Raw genomic sequence first — 27,626 nt, 5'->3', positions numbered from 1 at the left:
TGCCTCCCCGCAGGTGCTGAGGCCGGATCTGCCAAGCTCAGCTGTATCGGGAAAGCAGGCGGGTGGAAGGCTGCTGCCAGCACACTGCTGTTCTTTCCAAAGGTAGCAGCCATCTGCCGCTGTGATAAAAAGCCCCGCGGATGATAAATAGACAAGTAGCACTTTTATTGGATTGCAGCTATCGGAGCAGCCACTTTGGGTTTGGCACCCGCGCTAACGACAGGCTCCCTGAGCCTCACCGGGCGCCGCAAGATGGCTGCACTGGCTCCTTTTGTTAGGCTGAGCTTCTTTTGCAGCCCTTCTTCAGAGTCCTGGGATTCACCCAGGGGTGGGGGCAGCAAGCCACTTCAGAGAATTATTTCTGCAAAGGTGGCTGGGAAAGAGAATTGTAGGTTAGCAGTTTGAACTTCCTAGTACAGTAGTCTACCAAAGCTTTGGGGCTGCTAAACAGCTACCCTGAGTGCCTCAGCATCCCTTTGAGAAAGAATTACCCTGTGTTCTGTGCTTAGCTCAGCAGAAAAATTGCCTTTCCTGCCTTGTATTTCATCTACAGAACAATATGCATCAGTCTTTGTTGTGTGTGCTCTCTTGTATTCTAGATTGAGTGTGGGGTGTGGGGTATGGGGAGTCAGTCTCCCTGCAACTTCCAAAATTGATTTACCCCTGAAGTTCTGAAAGTGTAAACAAGAACATTTCCCCCCTAAGAATGAACAAATGAATATCCCATTTATTTCCCTTCCCCCTGCCCGCTCCTTGGAAGGAACCCCTGGAGGACTCGCTGAAACCCACTTACCACTTTGAAGCTGCAGTGTATCATGGCCCATTTTACAGATGGAAAAACCGAGGCTGAGAAAGTAAAAGCTGCCAATGCAGTGAGCTTCCTGGAATGAGCTGAGAATGTAAGACTTTTTTTCCTGGTCAACCATGCTAAATTTCTGTCACTGGGGCATTTGAAAGGCAGGAAGGGATGGAACTGTTGATTGAAGAAGGACTGCAAGTACCCAGCCTCCTCCCATTGCCTGCTTCAGAGTGCTTGCGTGATGGGCTTTCCATCATCACCTGCAAAGAACAGCCTGTTTGTCAATAAAAGAAGAGAGAAAATTGCTGATGAAATGGACTGTGATTTGCTTTGTATTTCCTCAGCATGTTCACCCTGCAGGCACCTGTTCTGTGATTCAGGAAGAGGGGGCTGGCAAGGACTTGGAAAGGAAAAATAAAATTAAAAAGGCTGATTGTGAAAGAGCCTTGCTTCATGTTTTTAAAGGCTCCATCTTGCCTCAGAGGGAGCGGGTAGCTGGGCATGCCTCCCATCCTGACCAGGCTGTTTTCTCCTTGCAAGAGGGCTGTGGTATCTGGAGAGGAGAGTCCCTTAATGAATAAAACTAGCATGAACAGGATTATGAATAATCTGTACTTCATATGACTCCAAATAATTGAAGAAGAATAAGAGTAGAATTTTCCCCACACTTACTTCTTTGTCAAGTCTCCATGCAGTTGCAGAGGTCAGTATTTACCTATAAATAAATCCAGTCTGGTTAGCATGAAGCAGGCTCAGTATTCTCCTGGTTTGGAGAAAGCAAGAAATCTAGCCCAGTTCTCTCTGTTTTAGCCGATGGCTGCTCTCCAAGGTCCTAGCCAAAGCCCTTTCCCTGCCTGGTTTTTGGAGACCTGTTACCCAGAGGCACCTGCAGTTGAACATGGGACCTTACTTATCAAAGGATTTTTTTCGAGCCCTGAGCCAGGAGCTGTATTGTTTGATTCCTGCTGGGCTCATCTGTAGCTTGGGGAGTGGCAGGAGCGGGTGACTAGAGAGAGATGTTTGTTCTGCAACTCAGTGGTTAAGATCACCTGCTTTGCATGCGGAAAGTCCCAGGTTCAGCTTAAACCTCCAGTTGTTCTTTTATTGTCCAAGGATTAGATAGCAGGAAAGAGTCATTATTTGCTTGAAACCTTGGAGTACCACTCCCATAATAGGCAATCCTGAGCTTGGTGGACCAGTGGTCCCGGCTCTTTGCAAGGGAAGTGCCCGTGTTCATCTGCAAGTGTTTTTAAATAATGACCAATGAATCGCCTCACAGTCCTTAAACTCTGCCAAAAAACACGCTCTGCAAAAATCATGACCACAGAAACAAAAACAGCTAGTTCCTGGAATTTCAGAGAAACCTGGGTATTATTACCTGGGTATTACTGCTGCTACTACTACTGTATTTGTTATTTGGTATACTGAAACTCTGGAAAAGGTAGCATTGATGACAGACACACAAACACATCCCTTGTTCATTAGTGTTTCACCCTCTCATCCTTTGGTACTTTGGCAAACCATTTCTGTGCACTTCTGCCCTTTATCCAACTGGAACTCAGGGCCAAGGCAATGATCAGCCCCTTCTTCCTCTTGGTCTTTCCCAGCAGGGCTCAGTATTTGGGGCAAGGCAAATTGCCGCCTTTCCAGCAGGGAGGCAGCTGCTAACAGGTGCTCCCTTGCTGTGTGGTGTTCTCTCTCTCCGAGCTTCCTAGAGAACTCTGTAATGAAGTTCAGCTGTGAACTTCGGTTTTGGGTCAGGAAGGCAATTTCTCATCATCCTTTCGGCGGCAATTGAGTGGAAGATTCAGGAGCTGAGAGCGAGAGAGATGGTGTCTTCCCCCTCCCATTCTCTCCTCTACACTTTCTTTCATCTTCCTCTTCACTCTGATGAAATGAGGAGTTCTCAGGCTGCCAAGGTTAGCATTTGAGTGTTCTGATGAGGGAAGGAAGGACTGGGCATGAACACATCATGGGAGCTTCCAGCAAGCTGCTACTAAAAGAGATTTCTTGAAACACGCATCTTGCCTTCAGAGACACTCTGTGTCAGTTTTTCCTACGCCTGCTGGTGCAAATTGGGTTGGACTTTTATAGGGCTACAGATGTGCTGACCATGGCCCTGTTTGGGCCTGATGCTCAGGAATGAATGAATGAATGAATGAATGAATAAATAAATAAATAAATAAATAAATAAATAAAATAAAATAAAATCCTGCCATTCTTCTCAAAGAAGCCCAAGGAAGCAAGCATCAAAATGTTTAACAACCTTGGTAGGTTGCTGCCATGACCTTAAATGAACCTGATAAAATGTGACCTCCTATGTGCCTTTTTCAGTTTCCTGCACAGAGGTGATAACACAAGTATGTACCTTTCTCATTGATAGCTGCTGCTCTTAGGCTATCCAGTACCAAATTGCCACATAATATTCCAAAGGCTAGTCTTTATCAGGAAATAATTGCAGCAATACTGTATATTTAGTGACTGTCTAAATATAATACAGTGGTACCTCTACTTACGAATAACTCTATTTACAAATGTTTCTACTTACGAATGGAGCTCCATCCGCCATCTTGGATGCTGTTTAGATAGGATTTTTTCTACTTACGAATTTTTAGATAGGGTTGCTTCGACTTACAATTTTTTTCTCCCAATGCATTCCTATGGGATTCGACATACAATTTTTTCGACTTACGAATGTGCGTTCAGAACGCATTAAATTCGTAAGTAGAGGTACCACTGTATGTCTAAATATAAATATACTGCACTGCAGCCTTGCAAATAAGCTATCAGAAGTTAGTAGCCTGTAAAAAATGTTTACCAGCCCAGCTTCCTGCTTAAGCTTGTGGAACAGCTGAAAACGAGCAGAATCCGAAAGGATTCTTGTATGCCACAAGTGACTAACTATAATAAGCCTGATTTACCCTTACCTATAGACAAAGGAAGTAGAGCTTTACAATCACAAGAACTGCCTCACAACTGGTTCAAAAGACACCTTTCTTCCCAGCTCACCCAAATGGTGGTGCGGGAGAGGCTAATTAGAATCTAAAGAAGGGTGTATTGTGGGTGAGAGTTAAGATACTTGAACCGTTTGCAGTTCTGGTCGTTATGTGGGTTTGCAATTAAAACAATTATGTCTTGGGAGAGTCAAGCTGTCTGACTCCTCGCATTCATAATATGATGATGTTTGATAGCCACCCCTTCATTATTTATTTATTTATTTCATTTCCATGCAGAGAGATGCAAAGATTTAATCCAGGAAGATTGGAAGCCGGGGAGCTGGTTTTACACACAGGAAACGGGTGCCATAGACAGGAATCAATTGAGACACACCTCTAATTTTGAAAAGAGGGCATCCTTTGAGGTTGTTATTGATGCCCTGTAGTAGGGAGTGCTCCATTGCTTGATATCATGCGCCCTGCTCATATTTGGGGCATATATATAACTTATATAACTATAAGGCTCTGTGCTAATGTCCCTTTGGGATCCAGAGGCAAATTTAATTCGGAAATGCCACATATGTTTGGGGGAGAAATATGTGGCATAAGATGGAACTTTTAAAAGATGTCTCATAGGACTGGAAAAATCCCAGCTGCCTAGTCTTCTGGGTTCGTAGAAACCTGAAAAACTTCCTTACATCAAGTTACATTAATAGTCCATCTAGATCAGCCTTCACCAGCCTGATGCCCTCCAGATGTTTTGGACTACAACTCCTATCAGCCCCAGCCAACATGACCATGCTGCCATCACCCCCAGGATCTTACAGTTCTGCTGTCTGGGGATGATGGGAGTTGCAATTCAAAACATCTGGAGGGCACCAGATTGGCAAAGGCTGATGTTACCAATATTGACTATTCTGACTGACAGCGGCTCTCCAGGGTCTTTGGTAGAAAGAGGCTTCCCCCCTCAGGTACTGCCTGGTCATTTTTAGTATGACATGCCAAGGATTGAACTTGGGACCTTTGGCATGCAAATCAGGTGCTTTACTACTGTGCTATGAGCCTAAAAGTTGGTGCTAAGTGTCTAGGGTTGGAATCTGTAATTTCCTCACACACCCTTGCTATGTGTCACATTGTCCCTGAAAATGTGGTTTGTTTGTGTTCTGCCATTATTAAAAAAATACAAACATACAATCTCTTTCTATGATCCTCACAACAAGCTGAGAAAAAAATGATTGGCCAGTGAACTACACATCTGAGTGGGAATTTGATCCAGGTCCAATATGCTTAAGCTGGGGACAGGGAATCTGTGCCGTTCCCCCAATGATGTTTGACTACATTTCTCATCTTCTCTGGCCCATTGGCCATGCTGATTGAGGCTTATAGGAGTTGGAGGTTGACCGCATCTGGCAGGCCACCTGTACCCCACCCTGTGCCATGCTGGAGTACCAATCAGATTAACACCTTCCTTCTTTCTGTGTGTGACACTAGACTTTTGGTGATGTTTGTCGACTGCGTATGTGTACAAGCTTGCTGTTCTCTATATGGTTCTCTGCTTTAAATAATGAGCAACAGGAAGGTCCAAAGAAATGCATCAGAGAGATGCAACTTAGTTCCAGAAGTCTAGCCTTCATGGAAGGAGGGATCATGTCATGAAGTGATGTAGACTTGTTGCTGTTCTCCACCATTGTCATATCCACCTAGCACCCCCCACTGTCTTGCCAACTGCCTCAGCCAATGTGGAGAAACTGGGGTAAGAAGATTTCGTTGCTTGGCAACTGCCTCATATGTGTCGGCAGTTGTCTAGCAACCATTGCCATCTTTTTCCCAGCTCCCTCTCCTCCTGGTTTGATTTTAGCCAACACCTGTCTTATGCAGGTGAGAAGGAAGGTCTAATCTCCATTAGGACCAATGTGAGCCCTAATTTGACAGTAGGGCATCAAGTGGCAGTCCAAGTTCCTGGACAGGAGTGGTTGAATTGATGTGTGTGTGTAAACAAGATTTTTGCCTTAAAGAGTAAGGTGGTATATAATTATGGGCATACTAATAGGGTAGTAGTATGCTTCCATTTAATTTAGAGATGTTAAAGGTAAAGGGACCCCCGACCATTAGGTCCAGTCGTGACCGACTCTGGGGTTGCGGCACTCATCTCGCGTTATTGGCCGAGGGAGGCGGCATACAGCTTCCAGGTCATGTGGCCAGCATGACAAAGCCGCTTCTGGCGAACCAGAGCAGCACACGGAAATGCCGTTTACCTTCCCGCTGTAGTGGTACCTATTTATCTACTTGCACTTTCACATGCTTTCGAACTGCTAGGTTGGCAGGAGCTGGGACTGAACAATGGAAGCTCACCCCATCGTGGGGATTCGAACCGCCGACCTTCTGATCGGCAAGCCCTAAGCTCTGTGGTTTAACCCACAGCGCCACCCGTGTCCCTTTAGAGATGTTACTTATGAGTAAATGTAACTAGAGGGCTTTGTTTGTGTATATGCTAATAATCTCCTTTCCTCTGTTCTGTCTAAATATGTCCACCTGCTGCCTTCTGCCTGCTTTGGCTCCACTTGGCAAGCTTCTTGCCTCTATCCATTCAACCTCATTCCTAGTCATTGACATGGGGCATGCAATGTACTGTAGTTCCTTTGCATCCTGAGAACATAAGAAGATCCCTGTAGCTGGGTCAGGGCAAAGTCAGTCTAGTCTAGAATGCTGTGACCTGGAGTGATTAACCAGTTGCCCCCTGGGACAAACGAGCAACAACACCCTCCGTACTCATATTCCCCAGCAACTGGGATTCTGAGGCTTAGTTCCTGCACACATGGAAATAATATTTAGCTATCCCTGTGTTCTGGTGTGTCTGCCTTGACTCCACTTTGCATGATGTTGGTCCACTAATAATTAATTAATTTATATATTAAATGCCTATACAGTTGTACCCCAGAAGTCGAACAGAAATCCACTCCGTAAGTCCATTCAACTTCCAAAGCGCGGCTTCTGATAGGCTGCAGGAGCTTCCTGAAGCCAATCAGAAGCTGCGGAAGCCCCGTCGGATGTTCAGCTTCCAAAAGAATGTTCGAAAAGCGGAACACACACTTCCGGTTTTCGATCGTTCGGAAGCTGGAACATTCGACTCCCAAGGTGTTTGATAGCCGACGTGTGACTGTACTGCTCTTCATTCAAGGATCACAGGGCAGCTAACAATATAAAAACTCAAGAATACATAACAACAACAAACAGCAACAAAACAACACAAACAATACCCCCCTTACCAGTTTAAAAGGCTGTGGATTGTCCTTGTAAATAAACATGCTGGATTAAATCACTCATCGGACCAGAATAGACCCTAGGAAGTATTGTGGGTTGTATGTTTGAAGATCCTGTGAGTGCTAAAACTTTGTGATATGCCTAAGACTCTTGCCCTGTATGTTTGCTCTCCCTCCCTCCCTCCCTCCCTCTGTGTGTGTGAAATATACCGTGTTTCCCCTTTTTTAAGACACCGTCTTATAACTTTTTTTCCTCAAAAAAACACACGGTGGCTTATTTTCAGGGGGTGTCTTTTTTTTTAAGTGCTGGTACAACTGGGTCCCACTGGCTCAGGACACTCGGTGCTCTCTTCCGCGCACATTATAAACACCACACTCTAGCCTACTGTGCTATCCAGGTTTTACTGTCAACCAGGCTGGCAGCAGCTCTCCAGAATTTCAAACTTGGGGGTACCTGGGGGTTAAACCTGGGATCCTTCTGCTCCCCGGGCTCTCTCACGCCGGCCGAGGAATGAGGAGGGAGGCCGTGACCCGTCCCGCTCTGAGATGCTTGTGAGGGAAGCGCGAGGGGGACGAGGCTTGGGCCCATGCCCCTGGCGCGCGCGCGCGGCTGAATGACGAGCCGAAGCGGAACCTTTTCTCTGTGGGGGGGGGGAGACGCGCGCGCGCAAACACACACACACACACACACACACTGAGAGAGAGACACGCACAGGGAGAGAAAGAAAGAGACGCGCACACACACACACACACACACACACAGAGACGCACGGGGGAGAGAGAGAAAGAGACGCGCGCACACACACACACACACACACAGAGACGCACGGGGGAGAGAAAGAAAGAGACGCGCGCACACACACACACACACACACACACAGAGACGCACGGGGGAGAGAAAGAAAGAGACGCGCGCGCGCACACACACACACACACAGAGACGCACGGGGGAGAGAGAGAAAGAGACGCGCGCACACACACACACACAGAGAGACGCACGGGGGAGAGAGAGAAAGAGACGCGCACACACACACACACAGAGAGACGCACGGGGGAGAGAGAGAAAGAGACGCGCACACACACACACACACACACAGAGAGACGCACGGGGGAGAGAAAGAAAGAGACGCGCGCGCGCACACACACACACACACAGAGACGCACGGGGGAGAGAGAGAAAGAGACGCGCGCACACGCACACAGAGAGAGAGACGGACGCACAGGGAGAGAAAGAAAGAGACGCGCGCACACACAGAGAGCGTGCGGCTGCAGCACACACAGAGAGCGTGCGGCTGCAGCACACACAGAGAGCGTGCGGCTGCAGCGCTCACGAAGCAGCGCTGCACTTAGGGGAAGATGGCCAGGGAGGGGGGCTGCGGGGTCAAGGCAACGCGTGAAAGGGAGGGATGGCGAGGAAGAAGTGGGGAGTGAAGTGATCGGGGCTTTAACATGCCCGCACGCGCAAAAGGGAGGCTCGGAATGTGGAGATCGGTTCTGGCTGCTTCTCTTAAAGTGCCGCAAGTAACGAGCCTCTCTCTCTTTCCTCCTGCCGCTCGTGCCCTTGGTGCTTCGTGCGGCGCTGCTTCACGCTTTGTCAGCGCTGCAGCCGCCACCGCTTCTGGGCACCCACCCGACCCCGCAGGCTTCCTCCTCCTGCCGCGGCCGGCATTGCAGGAGCTGGGTCCTGCTGGCTGGTGCTCCGTGCGGCACTGCTGCACGCTTTATTGGCACTAAAGCAGCCACCGCCGCTTCCGGGCACTGACCCGACCCGGCAGGCTTCCTCCTCCTGTCGCGGCCGGCATGCTGGGTCCTGCTAGCTGGTGCGGAAGTATGGCTTATTTTCGGGGTATGTCTTATAGCTCTCAAATGGTTAAAAACCCTGCCATGGCTTACTTTCTGACTACGTATTAAAAAAGGGGAAACACGGTATGTAACACCAGTACACAACCACCCTCTTCTGCTGAGCCTCAACAGGCATTCAGGAAGAGGAGCAGTGTAAATTCCATTTCTCAATAGGTTGCTAAGAGCTAGAATTAGCACTCTGAGGCATCCTTCCAGTGCTGCCAGCCAGCAGTAGTTTGCCCTCTTCCATTCCACCCCCCTCCACCCCATGAAGCCTTGGGGCAGGGAAGAGCAGGAATGAAGGTAAATGGAAGCCCCACAGAAAGGTGACAGACTGTATTTCAGTATGCAGAATGAAGCTATTCAGATCCACTTGGGAGGTATGGAGTAGTGGCTTGGCCGGAGCTTCAGATTCCTCCAGTGAACCCTTGTTTGACACAGTCCTTCCTTCTCTCTCTCCTGCTCTCCTTTCCCCTTTCCTCAAAAGCATATTTACTTATTCAACAATCCTTCTTTTCTTAACAATAAGCAGTTATAGGCCTTTTTAAAAAAGTAATTGTCTCAGGTCTGCCCTTGAATCTGACTTTAGGAACACCAGTATCTCCCTGGTCCCATTTTTCTAAGGTGCAAGATGTTCATGTGAAAATAGTGTGGTTGGGTTGCTTGTTAGCAGGATGCTCTCAGATGACCTCTGCTTTCCCCCAGAAATTGGGGAAGGGCTGTAGCTCAATGGTAGAGCATCTTCGCCGAAGAATTGATGCTTTTGAATTATGGTGCTGGAGGAGACTCTTGAGAGTCCCATGGACTGCAAGAAGATCAAATCTTTCCATTCTTAAGGAAATCAGCCCTGAGTGCTCCCTGGAAGGACAGATCGTGAAGCTGAGGCTCCAATACTTTGGCCACCTCATGAGAAGAGAAGAATCCTTGGAAAAGACCCTGATGTTGGGAAAGATTGAGGGCACTAGGAGAAGGGGACGACAGAGGACAAGATGGTTGGACAGTGTTCTTGAAGCTACGAACATGAGTTTGACCAAACTGCGAGAGGCAGTGGAAGACAAGAGTGCCTGGCGTGCTATGGTCCATGGGGTCACGAAGAGTCGGACACGACTAAACGACTAAACAACAACAAAAACAACAGAGCATCTTCTGCCTTACATGCAGAAGGTCCCAGATTCAGTCCCTAGCATCTCCAGGTTGGACTGGGAGAGAGACCCCTGCCTGAAAATCAAGTCAGTGAAGACAGTACTGAGCTAGATGGACCAAAGGTCTGACTCAGTATAAGGCAGCTTTCTATGTCTTTGTGTTTATTCCCAAGTCTTCATTCAACTGGCTCTCTTGCACCTTGGAAAGACAATGAATATGCATGGATAGGCTACTTGCATGAGCAATCTAAGGCCAACTTCACTTCATTTGTATGCTGCATTTCCCATAGTTATAAGCATGCTCAAGGCAGCTTAACATTAAAAAATACTTAATTACAAACATAACAAAAGTAGTCGTAAACAATAAAACATCAAAACGTATACAACAAAATAGAACAATTTCCACATAAATCATAAGATCTAGAATAGAGATACAAAATAACAATAATATATATATCAATAACAGCAACACCCCCAACAAAACCCCCTAAAGTCTGCATGAGCAATCTGACCCTGAAGGAAGTGAACCTATACGGTTTGGGATTTTTTGCATTTTGAAATCTCAACTTCCTGAAGCTAATCAATTATCTCATATGATGTAGGTCATTATTTTTCTCCCCATTTCATTGTGGGAGAACCTAGGCTGAGGTTGAATGATGGTCACCCAGCTATTCTTTGGCTGAACAGGGCTTAGAAATAACTTTGTTTTCACCCAATACACTTTCAGCCTTACCCTATACATGCAGCAGTGAGGTGCTAGAATGAACTGTATCATTTCAGACTGTAGGTGGGGTGTGTGTGCTATTTTTGAATGCTCTCCACATTAAATAACAATAATAGTATTGCAAGCAGAAAGCCCTGGTGTGTCAGGAAAAAAGGCTCTGTACCAGCCCACTCCATACTGTGCTAGATTTCTACTTGCAGGGAATCCTTCTTGTTTTAAGAAAAGAAAACATTAACAAAGAACATTAAAAAGCATTGTTGCAGTTCTAGGACACATCTCATCTACATTAAAAGCACCCAAGCTGGGCCCTGGGGAGCATTCTGAGGGCCAGATGGAGAGCCATGAGGCCAACAGTCGTACCCCTGCTGTAAATGCACCAATTTTGTGGTATGCATCCCAGAAATGTTATTGTAAACCATGATGAGTTTCCCCCCTCTAATACAGTAGTCAAGTTTTATATGATATACATATTTTTTAAAAATAGTAGATGTCTCCCAGAGTGGCTGGGACAACCCAGTCTGATGGATGGGATATAAGATATACTACTACTACTACTACTACTACTACTACTACTACTACTACTACTACCATCATCATCATCATCATCATCATCATCATTATACATTGTTCTTCTTGAACCTATTGAAAAAACATGCTGCTGTCATGGCAAGACTGGCAAAGGCTTGTAAGATTCCTGACTCCAGTCCAGTTGTTTGGTTGGAGTATCCCTAACAGGTCTCATGAATTCCTCCTGATGAGAGTTGGCAGTAATCCTGCATTTCAGGGTTCTCTGAAGCAGCACCCCCTTTAAATCCAACTACCTTCCATTTGATTTGGAATGCTACATTTGCTCCAGGGTCGTGGGATCTCTTTGAACCCCCCAGCATTCCTTGGGGCAGATAGCACTGAACAAGAGGGCGGGTGAAATGAATGCGTTGAGGTCACGTTGTACAAATAGACTGGGGAGCTAAGAGAGTGACCCGTGCATGGATGATATATATCTGTGTGGAAAGGGTGCCTGCTTGTGATGGAATGATTCCTCCCGGAATGTCAGGAACATATATAATTGATGATCTGATGGCTGATTAGCCCCTTTGTGGGGGTTGTGTGTGTATTTAGCACTTGGGGTCCCAAACCAGAGGGTATGTATGCCTAGGCTGTATGCACATAAGCAGGGTTTTAATCTCTCTCACCCTTTTAAATCAACCCCCCCCCCCTGGAAGTTGTGTTTTTGTTTTTAAGAGAAGCATAAAGTTGTGGCTAAAAGGTGAAAAGAAAGAAAAACTTTTTATTGCAGATAGGGGCTTTAGAATTTGGGACAAGGACCTGCTTGTATCTGTCTGCCCCTTCTTTGGATTGTGTACTTCTTAACATTTTTAGCTGGTTCTGAGCAGTTTTCTGAGTCTGTGGAAGAGGTTGGGTTGGAAGTATCTGAACTGATGAGAGGAGCACCTGGGATTGCTTTTTTGGAGGACATTGGGTGAAGCACCAAAGAAAATAAGGTGGGCTGAGCAGAATGTTGGGCAACCAGTTGTGGAGACCTTCATGCTTGCAGCTGGCCACAGCCTTTGTTCTTTGAGCCAGATTCCTGGAGAAAATGGTCTTGAAAAATCCTCTCTCACAGCAGCAGAACATTCATGTTAGGGTCTTGCAAACACAGAATCCTCACCCAGAGCCATACGCTTCACCTGTGCATGTGGCTGCCAAGTCACCTTTTTGTGTGTGTGTCTTTCTACCCATACACAGCTGTGTTGCCAGGGGCTGATGGGAGCTGTAGATCAGAACATATGCAGGGAGCCTGGTTGGCAAAGGCTGGCCTAGTGAATGACCTGGAACGTCTCTGCACTTCCTTCAGGCATAGTTATGACCCCTTGTGTGCTTCCTTTCCAACATTTTCCTGTTTATAAACAGTTGCGTCTTGTGGCGCCTTATTTTTTATTTTTTTAAAATAAAAGCTGTTGTGGCATGAACTTTTTAATGACTGAAAAGCCACTTCCCTGTGTTTTTTACTGTGAACTGCAGCCCTCCCAGCTGTCCCCTTTTCCCCACCCCTGGGCAGCACCTGCTCCATTGTCTCCTCAGGGAAGAAGCCATGCCAGAGATAGCAGCTGCCTGGCCAGGCGTGAATCCCAGGAATTTGGCCATGCTGGAGGAGAGCGGCTGACTCCTCTTGACCTCTGACCCAGCGGGATGATACAAGCCATCTTCTGTTTCTCTTGAGACTGATTTCTGGGGTCAGCACAACAGCTCTCCCTGTCTCCCTCTCTGCCTGATAAAATGTCTGGAGTCCTCGCCATACAATAGATCTGTCAGACTCTTGGCATAAGCTTGGGAGGGACGAGGGCAGGAGGAGGTGAGAAGAGAGAGCTACGGAGACACAACATTCCCTTCAGAAAATGTGCTGGGTCGCAAGGATAGGATCTTAATGAGGCATCTCCCCCTGCACTTACATTTGCTATCAGATGAACTCTCAGAGCTTTTCGTATGGAACAACCATCCTAGGCCACATCTGCACCATTCATTTAAAAACTTTTAATATTATTTTAGCAATCATGTCTCCCCCCCCAAAAAACAAATAATTCCTGGGAACTGTAATTTGTTAGGGTACTGAGAGTTGTTAGGAGACGTCCTATTCCCTTCATATAGCTATAATTCCCAGATTCTATGGAGATTGTAGCTCTGTGAGAGAAATAGGAGTCTCTTAACAGCTCCTGGCACCCTTAGCCAAACTGTAGCTCCCAGAATTCTTTGGGGAAAGTCATGACTGTTAAAGTGATATGCTTTAAAGCTATAGTGCAATATGGTCATAGCTTCTCTCTTTCTCCTCTCCTGTTTCTCTCTCCCCCATACCCACCCCACCTATAGCAAGATTGGAGCACAGAGCCTTGGGCCCCAGGTTTTGTTGTCTAGGCTTCATGAAGTCACCTTTGCTTTGGAACTGTCTGAAAAAGCTTATTATTTGTCTCCAGTGTTGAAATCACGCTGTGGGTGCACACTTGTGACTCCAAGCAACTGACATTCAGAGACATACTTTCCTCCCAAAGTAGCCCAGGGAACGTGAATTCCTTTTGCACACCTTTGTCCCCCCAAGCTATGATGTAGCTGCAGCTGAACCAGGTAGGGGGTGAATTTGTGGATTCCATATTCTGAAACTACAGCTCCAGTTGTATTTGTTTGATTCTTATCATGTTGTCCAGTGTTCCAAGCACAGGGGCAACCCCTACCAGAGCTTTGACCTGTGATCTTAACACTGGAAACAAATAATAAGCTTTTTCAGACAGTTGGAGGTGGTTTGAAAAGCAAGGTGACTGTTCATGGTAAATAGTTCTGTTTTCCAGCTTTTCCAGCTATTTGTGCTTTTTTTATTTAAGAAATTTGCTTGGTCAGATGCAATCTTGGGACAAAATTAATGCTTGTGCAGCTGTGGAGAGTAGTGTGTTGCTCAAATTGCCGTCAGCTCCCTTGGAAATTCATTGTTACTGACCTTGCAGCTCTAGCCTAGTCAAAGATGGAGGAAGAGAGCAGAGCCTAGTGCAAAGATGTTTGGGAGAATGGATATGCAGAATCAAGTGGTCGTAGATCCCCCCTCAGAGATGAAGCTCTGGTGGTCCAGGAAAGTCTTTGCTAGAGGAGGAGAAAACGGCTTGATGAATGGAGATTCTCATTTGTAAGCAAAGACAGTGTCAGGTTAGGAGCACAGACACTTGAGTTGTTAAAGCATTCTTTGCCAACCTGGTGCCCTTCAGATGTTGTTGGGAATCCCACCTGCCTGCATCTGTTGCCATTAGCCATGCTGGCCAGGACTGATAGTGTGGTGTTGTGGTTAACATACTAGACTTGGATGTGAAAGACCTGGATTCAAATCCCCACTCTATCTGCCATGAAGCTCACTGGTTGACCTTGGGCAAGGTACTGTCTCTCTCAGCCTAATCTACCTCATAGGGTTGTTGGGAAAAACGTGAAGTGTGAAGAACACTACCTTGAGCTCCTTGGAGGAAATGTGGGATATAAATGTAATAAATACTTTAAAAAATCTTGAGGGCTCAAGTCCTGAAATTCCTTTCCTTCTCCTGTGAAGTATGGGTGTGGGGTTCTTCAGGGATGAGAGGGCAATGCTCATCATATACTTAATATTTTATCCACCCAAGTAAATTAATTTTGGCTAAAGCAAAAAGATTTGTGCCAGAGTTCTGAGCATGTCAAGTGAAAAACAAAAGCTACAGGGCACATGCAGAGTGAAAGGCTGCTGAGTGCTGACTCTTAGGAAGTATTTTAGCCTTTTCCTAGGAACTAAAAGCCACGTGTGGCTATTGACAGAGAAGTGGATAAAATTTAAGAACTTCTAATAGTAAGTTTGGTTCAGAAAAGTGATTTGGGGTGGGGTAGAGAAAGAGATATAAATCAGGCTTTTGAATTTCTTTATTATTATTTTTAAATCAGCCAAGCGGCACACAGTGGTGTTTGTATACCAGTGAGTTTAGTGCCATTTATCAATGTGAAATTTTTTGGGGTGGGATTGTATACTCTTTAATTTGAGACTCTCACCTTATGGGTTTTTGTGTGGATTTCAGCCCTAATGGTAATGAGGGCTAGGGTGTGTGTGTGTGATGGTTTATTCCTTGGTTCTCTTATTTTGTTTTCTCTCCTTTGCAAAGACATGCAGCTCTTTTCCCTCCCCCAAGCCCTCATCTGTCTCCAAGGGTTGTGTCCCGCCTCCTCCTTGTTGCCCCCCTTCCCAATGGTTAAATACAAAAGAGGAAGTGCTGTGTGCTTGCCTGGGCCTGGAATGAAGAAGCAGGGGATCTTGGAGGGGGGTGGGTGGGGAGAAGGAAGAGGGGAGGGGAACCCAGAACCCAGAGTGCGGCTGCTATTGAGAAATGAAAAGGCTCCTCCAATTAGACGCTTTGGTGCTGCAAACTTGAGGCGAGGCACTTGAACTGTCACTGTGGAGCCTTAATTAGCAGCTGCGGGTGAGGGGTCAGCCTCAACTCAGCAGTCTTGACAAGGCTGATATCAAGTGCAAGGCAGAGGAGGAGGCAGGCAGGCAGGCAGGGAGAGAGAGGACGGGAAGGAGGCAGGCAGGCAAGCAAACAAGGGGGGGGGCGGGAAGAAGAGAAGCAAAAGCTCCCTCAACCCAGGACCCAAATCCTGGAACACACAGGAGGAGAGGTGGGGTGTGAGGGAAGTGATGGAGAGATGCAGCCTGCGCTTAAAAAGGGAGTAAAATGGTTGCTGTCTTTCTCTCTGAGCTGGCTCCCTGCCTGCAGTGAGGATTCCAGGAGCAGCTGTTTGCCTGTACCCTGAGCTCTTCCTCCTCTTCCCCTGCGCCCCCCCAACCCCGGACATCATCCCTGTCCACTTCCTCACCTTCCCAAACTGTTTGCCTTGAGATCAGAGTGTGGACGCCGTCAGACAGTGACCCCGTTCCAGAGGGCAGAGGCGCAGGGGTTGTCGTCCTTGGGGTTGCTTGCCATGCCACGGATTTCTGCTTAGGGTCTTGCTTTTGTCCCCCTGCTGCCGTCGCTGCCAGGGCCAACATGCTGGAGATGAAGACCTGGTCCACCTTGCTTCAGAGTCTGAGTGAGTGAAAGTTTAGCTGCCTCCTCCCTGTCAAACCCCTCCCCCCCCCCCGCCTTCCAGCAAAATCTGGCTCCTGTTTTATCTAGCTTGGTGTCCAGCTTTGGGCAAGAGGCTGCAGGGAACGGAGAGCAGGGCTCACTCATGGACTTGCTTGGATGCCCTATTAGTGCAGGGGAGGTCTCTTCTACTTGCACTGTTTGGAGGTGGGAGATTATCTAGCTCCCATGCTTAGCAGGAGCTTATTGGGGGGGAGGGGGGAGGAGACCCATGGTCAGAGATTCTGGGTTCTTTATATAAAAAAACACTTGCTTTCCCTGGCAACATGTAGCTTGGCTTGCTTTCATGAGTTACTTGCCTGTCTGTTTTTGTTCTAAATAACCCTTTTTGTGGTGGAGCTGTTGTGTGCCTATGATGCAGCATGGTAGAGCCTTTAGCCCGTGGAGAGGAGCCAGCCTGGTGGTTTTAGGGGCCCTCGCAAATCATACAAATTGGTATCTGGGTCGGAAAGCAATGCAATGCAGAGAAGTTATGAATAGTAGACCCTGATGGAGAGGCAACAGGCGACAAGAAACAGAAGGATCATGTGCATTCAGCTCACTTGATATTAGAAAGGGCTTGTTTTTTTGGGGGGGGGGAATGGGGTCTTGTATGATTTTTAATGAGTTAAGGGGGGGTGGGTCTCTTGAGAACTCTAGACAGCACCTCTCTTCATTGCTAGCTAATTAAATTCTACCTGCCCAGCAGTTTCCTGAAAGGGAGGGGGAAAACTCATGTTGACTGTGACTTCCTGACCTGGTGGGGCTTCACCTTTGACCTTTGACCGCTGGCCTCTGGCCCTTTTAGGAAAAAAAGAGATGCTTTAAATGCAAAGTTATTTGATAGCTAATCCCAGCCGGAATTTTGGCCGCCTTGCCTTTTGTTCATTTAACCCTCACTTTATGTGTTAGGCATTGGGTGAAAGACAGTTTTGATTGGTTGCAAGGGGGGGGCTTGTCTGGAGAAGGTGGGTGATTTAAGGGAGATTTTGAGGGCTGAAGCGTAAAGCAACATGTTCACAAGTAGCAGCTACTTAGTCTTTCAGTGTCCTGAGAGCAAACTTCCAAGTTATACAGTTATACAGAAACTGCCTGTTCTTCCAGACAGGACCTAAGAGAGACATATATGTATTTATTTATTGTGGTGTCAGTTTTCCAGGCTGACATATAGTATGTGACATTGGTGGGGACGGAGACTGGGAAGGCAAGCCTTCTGCAGAGGTCACACAGATGTGCAGATTACTGGCTTCCTGAGTTGCAAAAAGAGCTTACAGCAAATCCTATATCCATCAGGTTGCAGATTAGACTGTTCAAAACATTTTCTGCAGGTTTGTTGTGGTGATGAGGAATCTCTTTCTCTGTGTGCATGGGAATATGGTTCTTTCAAAAGCACATCAAATCAGAAAGTTTGAGGCCACCCAAACAAAAGGGCATGTGGATGGAAGCCCTAAGCTGCAACTGAATGGACAACCAAGTCAAGGCAGAGCAGCAATAAGAGAAGTGCATGCCTTAGTGGGGCTCGTTATGATTGTGTCTGTACAGCCATAGTAATGGTGCAACAGGTGTCACACCAAGATGGCACTTTGCATTGAAATGAAGCTTAGTGATGGAGCTGTCTCCCCCCCCCCCCCCGGGCAAAGTTATGGATTACTTTCTTTTTGGCTCTCTACTTCTCTTCTCTTCTCTCCCTCCATCTCTGATAGTATGCTGGGTGCTGTAGAAAACTCACTGATGACAAGAAAACTCTGATCCAAGTTAATAGCTTAATGGGTGAGTTTGGATTGGGTTTGACAGGGATTTGAACTATCCTTTCCTCCCAGAATCACATTCAGCTGTAGGTTCTGTTCTGCTTTACTGTTTTACTCCCTCCCCCTCCTCTTTCTGGGTCCCTGATGGATGTGTTTTTACAGAGCTCAAATTTTGATATTGAACTCAGTAGCCCTCAGTGTTGCAGCTTCATTTCCAGTCTCTAGACGTGGAACTGTTGAAGTAATATTAAAAAGTGTGTATCTTTTAGACCTGATAATCAGAACCTTCAGACACCCTGGATTAAGAGGTGGAGTAAGGTGGGTTCCCAGATCAGAAAGTGTTGCTTTTTGGTCACCTGAGCTCCAGCATCTCTTTAAACCCCTGTTGCCTTCACTTTTGTTCAGGCACGTAGCAAGGTAGAGGCAATGGGGGCGGGGCGCCCTGGGCAGCACTCTGACGGGCGCAGCGCCCCCGGCCCCTTCCCACCCTCCACCGATGATTGCCGCCGCGGCGCGACAACCATCGCCAAGACACCCCGATGTTGCGCCGCAACCCGCTCTGTAGTGCGCTCTGCTTCTTCCTACTTAGGCAGAAGCGAGGGGCGGGTCAGAGAGGGACTCCTCACCTCCTCCACCCGAGCAGGAAGAAGCAGAGCACACCAGCCGAGCAGAGCAGCAGCACCAACCTGGACGGACTGCGCATGTGCGGACATGCGCAGTCCATCTGGGCTGACGCTGCTGCTCCCGCGACAACCTTACGAGCAGCAACTCGTAAGGCTGCTGCGTGTGAAAAGCAGCACGGACAGGGCAGCCTTACGTGCGCTGTTCGCGTGCAGCAGCCTTATGAGTTCCCGCTTGCTCGGCAGATTGTAAGGTTGCCGCAGGAGCAGCAGCGCCAGCCTGGATGGACTGCGCATGCACCGTTCGTCCTGGCACATGTGTCGTGCATTGTGACGTTGTGACGCATGCGTCGTGACGCATGCACGCTATGGAGGAACACCCCATCCCCAGGGGGTGCCGCCCCAGGCAGCCAAGTGGCACCGTTCGCCATTGCTTTTGTTGGTCTGTGGTTAATGGCTTCCTGTGAAAGTGGTTAATGGTGTAATGGATAGGGAGGTGGTGTCTTCTTCACCCCTCCCCTATCAGGAGCAACAAATCATAGCCCCTAGTTTAGTCTAAACTAGGGACCATGTTTCTTTTGTGGAAAACAAATCAAGATGGGCAGTCAGGGTTTGTTCTTGACTCACCGACCAGTCATGCTTAGTTTGAGTGCCTGCAGGATAGCTTAGTTGGTAGCATATGAGACTCATAATCTCAGGGTCAAGGGTTTGAGACTCATGTTGGGCAAAAAGATTCCTTCATGGCAGGGGGTTGGACTAGATGACTAGATCTCTTCCGACTCTACAATTCAATAATTCTATGAAAGAAATCGCTGTCAAATATTTGGGTAAGCCTGGGGACTGTGGCTTATTCCTCCCAAGAACAAGCCAGGAGCCATCTCCATGTTCAGGGTAAGCTATGATTTACAGTGAGGTGCAACCATATCTTGGTGGTAGAGCACCTGTCTTACATGCAGGAGGTCCCAGGTTCAGTCCTCAGCATCTCCAGATTTTCCTGGGGAGTTGCTGCCAGTCAATGTAGGCAGTACTGAGCTAGATGGCATCTGATTCAGTACAAATCATTCCCCTATTTTCCTACAAAAGTTTTTTTAGGGAAGGACCATAGCTCAATGGTAGAGCCTTGCATGCAGAAGGTTCCATGTTAAAGCCCTAGCTTTTTCAGGCAAGACTGGGAATTACCCCTGTCTGAAACCCTAGAGAGCCACTGCCAGTCATTGTAGACAAGATTGCTAAATGGACTAAAGGTCCGAACTCTATATAATGCTGCTTCCTATAGTTGTAGCATGTCAAGCAACATTGTAAGTGTGCTTGTGGTGGTACCCTTAAAAGGGAGAAAGGGAGGAGCTTTAATGTGTGCCTGAACAGCTTTCTGTCCTAGGGCAAAGCGGGTGGTTACAGCAGCAGGATCAGCCTGTGCAGATGAACAGCTTGGGCCAATGGAGGCGGCTGCGCATTGATTTGCTGTCATAAAATACAAGGACAGAAAGCAGCATTTGCTAATAAAAAGGGAGACCTTCCCTGAAAAAAAACAGTTATTACTGTATCCTGGCACTCGAAAGGAACAAAGTAGGTGGGTGGGGGGGTGGGGGGTTGTTGCTTGTTAGAGCTGCCGCAGGCTAATAGGCAGAGGGCAAGGCAGGCAGAGGGCAGGCTGTGCCCTCTCATATGGAGAAGGCCAAAAGGTGCCAGCTAAGCTCTTCTGGCATCAGAATTCCCTTCCCTGGGGAGGATTAGCAGGCAGGGGTTATGCAGACGGACAGCTGGGCAAGCTGTTTGGATCACGGGGAACTGGAAGTAGCTCAGGCTGTAATCTGAGCTAGGAGGGGGTTTATGATTCTGTGCACAGGTCAGTGCCCAGACTGGAAGGAGAGAATGGGGGCGGGGGGGGGTAGGTGTCTCCTTTGGACAGCAACACCCATTGCTTGTATGTCTGGTTCCAGGTTGACTTTGAAAAGGGGGCATTATTGTGAATGCATTTCTCCATTACACAGTGATGTCAGGAATTAATTTAGAATTTGGCTTCACCAGAACCTAAGACATGCCCGCCCCAGGGCCCACTTTCAGTGGCTGGGAATGTCTGCTGGCATGAGATTTTTACTATCACTACGGATGCAGAGCCCGCTTGATTTATGCCTGCCCTTTGAGATGGCCAAGTGTTCTATAAGGACTACAGCCAAAGATCTAATTGATCAGTTAAAATGAGTAACTGAGTTCTCTCTCCCGGCCACCAGCCTTCTTGTGCCATACTACCCTGGGGTGAAAGTGGGACAGCATGAAAAAGTGGACATGGGCACACATACTCAATGGCAAATCATCAAACTGAGGCTCGGGAAATAAAAATGTCTTGTGTGATATGGAATAATTTCAACATGTTTTGACTAGTTGTCTTTAGGGTGCAAAATAATCTTCCCCTGCCTTATTCTACTGCCTGATAGCTGCCATTTCCTCAGAGCTTACTGTTCCCTAGGCCTTGTTTCTCTCCCCAGCCCCTGATTTTCTCAGCTCTGTTCATTTTACACCCTTTTATTCCTTGGGCCTTCAACTTCATCCATCAGCTCAGCTTGTTGCTTTACTTAATTACCGTATATTCCGGCGTATAAGACAACTGGGCGTATAAGACGACCCCCAACTTTTCCAGTTAAAATCTAGTTTGGGATATACTCGCCGTATAAGAAATACGACCCGGCGTATAAGACAACCCCCGACTTTTGAGAAGATTTTCCTGGCTTAAAAAGTAGTCTTATACGCAGGAATATACAGTACTCTATTTCTAGAATGGCTTTCAAGCCCTAGTTCCAAGGCAGCTTATGTAACCTTAAATAGTTAAAAACCATTCATACAGGGTCCCTAAACCCCATCATGATTAATGCAAGGACAGCAGAAAAGACCCACAGAGTATAGAAACAAAAGAACAGAACAAAAATAATACAAAAGCAGCTTTAGAGGTGGCTCCCCTGTTGAAAATAACAAGGGAGCATGATTCTTCAAAATCTTAAGGTGGAGGCAGTGCCCTAAAACTGGAGCCACCACTCTAAAAGCTCTGCTGCTTGTTGAAGCTAAGCTAATGCAGCAGCCACTGGTATCTGGAACAGGGTTAAAGTGTTAAACATGTTAAAGTGAGGTGGTGTGGGGGGCTCATAAAGGCACAGACTCCTCCTGAGATTTTTATCCTCTCTCCTGCCCGTGAGTCTTTCATCTTCCCCTCCACTCTCATTACCAGCTTTCTTCCAAAAGTGTACAACACCTCTTTCTTGTGTTAAGGCCTTTTTTTTCACTCACTGGAGACACTATTTTTTCTCACTTTACTCTCCCAAGTGACACTATATGGCATCATTTTACTTGTACTAGTTTCCTATTGAGCAGTTAGAGAATGAATCTTCCATGACATCACAGGAAGCCAGCCAATGGCTGGGGGAAGGAGAAAGAGAAACTCTGCATGTATTCTGCAGTTATAAGACCTACCGAGCCTCTGAGGGATGTTGTTCTCAGTAGTGCTGCTAGAGCCTGGGGTAGTGGGCAAAGGAATCATGACTTTTTCATGCTTAGTTCAGATCACTCTTGACCTGTTCTGGCTTTGCAGGTGAGAGGAGAGGCATTGGATATGCTGTTTCCTCTGCTCCAGTTTAACAGTGTTCTCTTTGACACAATAGGACCAGCAACCCAGTTGCAATTCAGCTTGTTGTACAGAGCAAATGTATCATCTGCATAGCACTATCCTTAGTTTTTGTTCCTTGCATAAGAGAAACCCTTGTAAGAAAAGGCTGTTCAGACTCAGTTTCCCAATATGGCTGCCCCCCCTTCAGAACGGATGCAAACTATTTCACACCTTCTAACTGTGTGAGAAGACGTCAGAGACATCACCTTGCAGTTAAAGCTATGGTTTTCCCAGGAATTGATGCTTTTGGTGCTGGAGGAGACTCTTGAGAGTCCCATGGACTGCAAGAAGAACAAACCTATACATTCTGAAGGAAATCAGCCCTGAGTGCTCACTGGAAGGACAGATCCGGAAGCTGAGGCTCCAATACTTTGGCCACCTCATGAGAAAAGAAGACTCCCTGGGAAAGACCCTGATGTTGGGAAAGATTGAGGGCACAAGGAGAAGGGGACGACAGAGGACGAGATGGTTGGATAGTGTTCTCGAAGCTACGAACATGAGTTTGACCAAACTGCGGGAGGCAGTGGAAGACAGGAGTGCCTGGCGTGCTCTGGTCCATGGGGTCATGAAGGGTCGGGCATGACTAAACGACTAAACAACAACAAACTGTTCTTCCCAAAGGTTGCTGAAATTTCCCCTTTATTGAGTCCTCCCTCCCTCCCCACATTCAACAAGGAGTCTGTTTCCTGTTGTTTGACTGCTCTGGTGAAGATTGGGGTGTTGTAAAATAGGTTTATCTCACTGAAAGACTTACAAGAGGTATTTGAAATGCAACCTTTGTAACCTTGTCAAAGGCTATCTATATATGCCACCTTTAAAATGGAGGGGGGGGCTGGTGCACTCCAGATGTACTATGCCTCCCAGCATCTCTGACCATTGGCTATGCTGGCTAGAGCTGCTAGGAGATGGAATTCAGTAACAGCAGGGAGGGGGCAGTTTCCCCATTCCTGCTTGAAGACAGTGAGATAAACCTATTTTACAAAACCTGTAGTTCAGGCATCCCCAAATGTCAGCCCTCCAGATGTTTTGGACTACAATGCCCATCATACCTGACCACTGAAACTGCTAGCTAGGGATCCATGGGAGTTGTAGGCCAAAACATCTGGAGGGCCACAGTTTGGGGATGCCTGCTGTAGTTGTATCCTGAGTAGTGGCTCAGTGTCCTTTAATACTGCCATAAGTGTCAATGAGGAGCTTCATCAAGCTCAGCATTGTCTACACTGCCTGGCAGCAGCTCCCCAGGGTTTCAGACAGGGGATATTACCTGGATTGAACCTGGGGTCTTCTATAGGCAAACCAAATTCTGCTCTACTTCTGGACAACAGCTCTTGATAGTGACCCTATTATGCAAGAGTGTGCTGGGCCACTGGCATTAGAAAATATTGCTCTGTACAGACTTGGGTACTATTTATGTGCTATGCCACCTCTTTGCTAAGCTTTTAAGAGGAGACATATCTGCGGTTTATTTCATTTTTCTTCCTGTTTTGAGAGCCAGAAGGATGCAGTGGATACAGCAATACTAAAATTGAGAGTCCTAACTCACTGAGTGATATTCTTGGGCAGGTTTGTCACTGGCTAGCTTCTCCTGGCCAGTGTGGGTTTTTTTTGGAGGGGGGTTGGAGAGGATCCTGGGGTGCAAATTGATTTATTCCTAATTTTACTGTTGGAGTGCCAGGGTCTACCTCAGAGGAAGTTGGTTTGAAGTTCTCCTGCACATGAAATAGTGAGTCTGTTTCACTCACAAGATCTGCTGATGGTCATACTTACGTCAAGAGAATGAAAGAGATATATTCCTCAAAAGCTTGAGGTTTTTGAAGGGATTTGGGTGTTGACCTGCTTGATTGAGTTACTGTTTGAGACGCAATCCACCTTTGGGTTCTGTGGGTTGATGCGGGGAGGGGGAGAAAGAGGAGGACTAGAAGGAATTGTCAGCTTTGTGTCTTAGGTGGAGGACTGAACCGCCTCTACAAATGATATATGTTTCCCTGAGTGAACAGGAGAGGTATGAGAACTCCTCCATTCCTGGTCTGCTTCTTTTCTCCCTCTCCCGCTCTCCTTGTCTTGTGCTGTAGCACGATTCCTGTTAAATCAATATTGAGTTGGCACCTGTTATTACAGGATGTGGGACCCAGCCGCCTTCATGCTGTGACTTCTTTCTGTTTCTTTCTCTCCGCTTTTTGGTTTCTCCAATGCACAAATGTGCACACAGAGAGAGAAGGAAAGTGGAATTCAATCACACTCTGCAAAATAGGAAGATTGAACGGCTGAGGAACAGCAGTTGCAGAGTAGACCTGGATCCTCTTTAAGTGCCCTAATGTTGCCCTAGCCACTGAGGGTCAGAGGCCACCTCCCATATGGGCTTTGTTCACCTTGATGGTTATAGATATGCTTGGGATGTTTATGAGTCCCTGAATGACCTGCAAAGCTGACATCGCCTTGCTCAGTAAAGGGCTGGGGGCAAAGGCTGCAGTTGCTGTGTCCGTGTTATGTCTGGCCAGGAGTGTGAAGTGGTCATTTGACTTAATTGGAGGGAATAAGGGACTGTCTGGTATGGAATGAAGTGGTAGCCATTTGCATCCCAGGCAAGAGGCTAGCAGCCCTTTTAGTTGGGTTGGACTTCAGTGCAGACAGAGGGTAGAAGCATCTTTGTGTACCTGAGTGCCTAGTAAAACATGGCCCATCCCTTTGTTCTGACATCTAATATGTGATGCCTTAACAGAGGCTACATCAACACTATACTTTTAAAGCACATGGCTTCCCTGAAGAATCCTGGGAATTGTAGTTTACCCCACACAGAGCTCCAATTCCCAGCATCCTTGACAAACTACAGTTCCCAGGATTATTTGGGGAGTGGAAACCCATTTACTTTGAATATGCTTTAAATGTATGGTGTGGATCAGCCCAGAAGTTGAAGGCCAACTGGATATAGGCATGTCCAGTTGCTGAGAGAATCCAGGCTCCACCACCAAGTGTGTCCTCTGGTACATGAATTCTCTTCCATCATACTTAAAAAACAAAACATGCTGCAGAACCTCTCTCTCTTACAACAGCATTTGGCTTAAGGTCTAGAGAACCAATATTCTTCAGATGGCTTTAAGGGTGGGGCTGAAGAAACCCTCATCCTCTCCTCCACCCATCCCATTGCCTAATGTGCCCCTCCTGAAGCACAGCCAACTCACTTCAGAGTTGCAGCAACATTGCCTGCTCTGGCTTCTTAACAAGGTGTGGGGCTGATTTGCAGCCCTGGAAAGCCAAGCTTCTTGCAGAGTGCTTCTTTGCATGTGCTGGTATCTGCCAGACACACTGTCTTCTTCCAGAGCTGCTTTGTGTCTGGGGAAGGGACCACAGCTCAGTGGTATGGCACATGTTTTGTACATAGCCCTACGTGTTCATCCTCTTGCATTTGTAGTTTAAAAGGGATCAATTTGTACATAATGACTGCCTGATTCCTTATGTTCCACCTTGATTACTGAGATCTTCTCAACACCTCTGAGGTTCAGTTGGCCTCTATTATGGTCAGGCCCTGCTGTTTGAAACTCCTTGCCAGTAGAGGTTTGGCAGGCATTATTCTTGCCTTCTTTTAGATGGCTCCTTTGCAATGTGAATTTGAATTTGAGATTGTATAACTCTGCTTCCAGTTCCAAACAACACAGAATCATCTCCTCGACAAGGCCCTGCAGCCCTACTCCCTTCGCCAAGGGATGGGAGATGGGAGGTGTAGCTCAGAACATCTAGAGGGCACCATTTTAGCTACCCCGTAGTAATAGTTTTTAGTAACACCCCTTGCCCTAGATGCTTAAGATGCTGGCTATGGTGTTCATGCAGTCTGAACAGACAGAACCCAAGTTAAAGGCAAACACATGTATTTTGAAGCTAGAATGTTTCTACCAAATGCTCCATGTCCCCCTCTAAGCAGCAAGCATCCCTTTCAAAAGTTGGATGGTTGCAGTGTCTGCAAATAGATTAATCCAAGCCCAAATATGGGGGTGTTGGTGATGCCTGCCTTTATCTTTCTGGCAAACTCTTGTACAATGCTATTAGCCCTTCTCTGAACCCACTTGTGTGACTTGTTTCGTTGGCTGGCTGGAGGTCAGAGTAGATCTGTACAGATCAGGTTTCAGTTGCAACAGGGTTACATATAGAGGGTCAAAGATGGAAAGGAGTCAAGCATTGAGCAATGACCTGGATCAGGAGAGAGGCTTTTGTGCAGGGTGGTAACTAGAGGAGATATAGGATGTACATCTATTGCTGCAGCATCTGGAGTCGTTGCCAGTTGCTCCAGTAAGGCTATGCTTGTCCCACACCACAGCATTTCCTGCCTGGCTGTGTGAGGGAAGCCCCCTTGAGCAAAAGACTTGCTTTCCTGCCATGACGCCTGCTGATTTTTCCATTGTCTGTAAGCAGATAGGGTTAACATTCCCCAGGGAAGGCAGGGCCTCTGGAGACTCGCTGCAGTCCAGCAATGAATGGTGCCTTTTTAATACTCCATCCTTCAATCCTTATCTCTCCTAATTTATTGGACGTAACTGGTGCGCTGATGGATCCGCAGCTCAGACCTTGGCTTCTAAATTTCAGCATTAATAATCTCAGCCTTCAGCCAGCTCTCCAGATGTCTTTGATTTAGCTGCTCACTCGGGAGGGGTGCAACCCCGTGTCCCTGGTGCCAGCGTTAATGTGGCCTGCTGACAATATATTTGGGCTTGGAATTGCATTTCCCTGATGAATTAATTCGCCTCTTAGTGACTGTCCCTCCCTCTATCCTCCTCCCTTCTTAGCTGGGGTCAGATGTTCTAATGAATGGGGTCAGGATCAACTCGTTGCCTTCCTGCCCTATCCTCTCATTCTGTCCCCCTCCTCCCCAAGTGAGAAAGGGGAAATTTATCTGGCACTGTGAGTGAGAGACAGACACACAGGCACAGAGAGAAGCAAAGAACTTGCTTAATCTTCCATCAGCTTTGAACTGTTGTGCTAGGGCACTCTATATTGGAAGGCAGGTGGTAGGGAATAGTAATCAAGAAATCTTTACCAGTTGCTTTGTGTGCTCCTGGCTGTTCCCGTTCTGCAAAAAATAGCCCAAGCACCATGGTGGTGCCTGCCTCACCACCAGTGCCATAAACACAGGAAGCTGCTGCACAGCAGGTCAAGACTGTTTGTCCATGTACTGTACTCTGGTTTCCTATGTTACAACTGGCAGCCGCTCTCCAAGGTCTGAGGGAGATAAGGGTCTGTGCTACCTTCCTTTTAACTGGGGATTCACCTTGGGACCTTCTGCATGCAAAGCAGGT

At 47.1% G+C, this 27,626-nt stretch overlaps 1 protein-coding gene and 1 long non-coding RNA gene across 5 annotated transcripts in view; one reads left to right on the top strand and one right to left on the bottom strand.

Annotated features, from left to right (window-relative positions):
- The window catches only part of GSE1 (Gse1 coiled-coil protein), a 389,184-nt gene that overhangs the window by 174,321 nt on the left and 187,237 nt on the right, over positions 1-27,626 (top strand). The window lies entirely within an intron of this gene.
- On the bottom strand, positions 147-16,289 carry LOC148685305 (uncharacterized). The gene is made up of 4 exons (XR_015950526.1): positions 16,071-16,289; positions 14,188-14,327; positions 794-1,073; positions 147-373 (listed from the first exon to the last, which is right to left on the bottom strand). It is a non-coding gene; the product is annotated as an uncharacterized LOC148685305 (long non-coding RNA).

The sequence above is a fragment of the Zootoca vivipara genome, chromosome 6 (assembly GCF_965207765.1).
Source record: "Zootoca vivipara chromosome 6, rZooViv2.hap1.1, whole genome shotgun sequence".
NCBI classification, from domain to species: Eukaryota; Metazoa; Chordata; class Lepidosauria; order Squamata; family Lacertidae; genus Zootoca; species Zootoca vivipara.
This window is presented reverse-complemented; position numbering and strand designations above follow the sequence as displayed.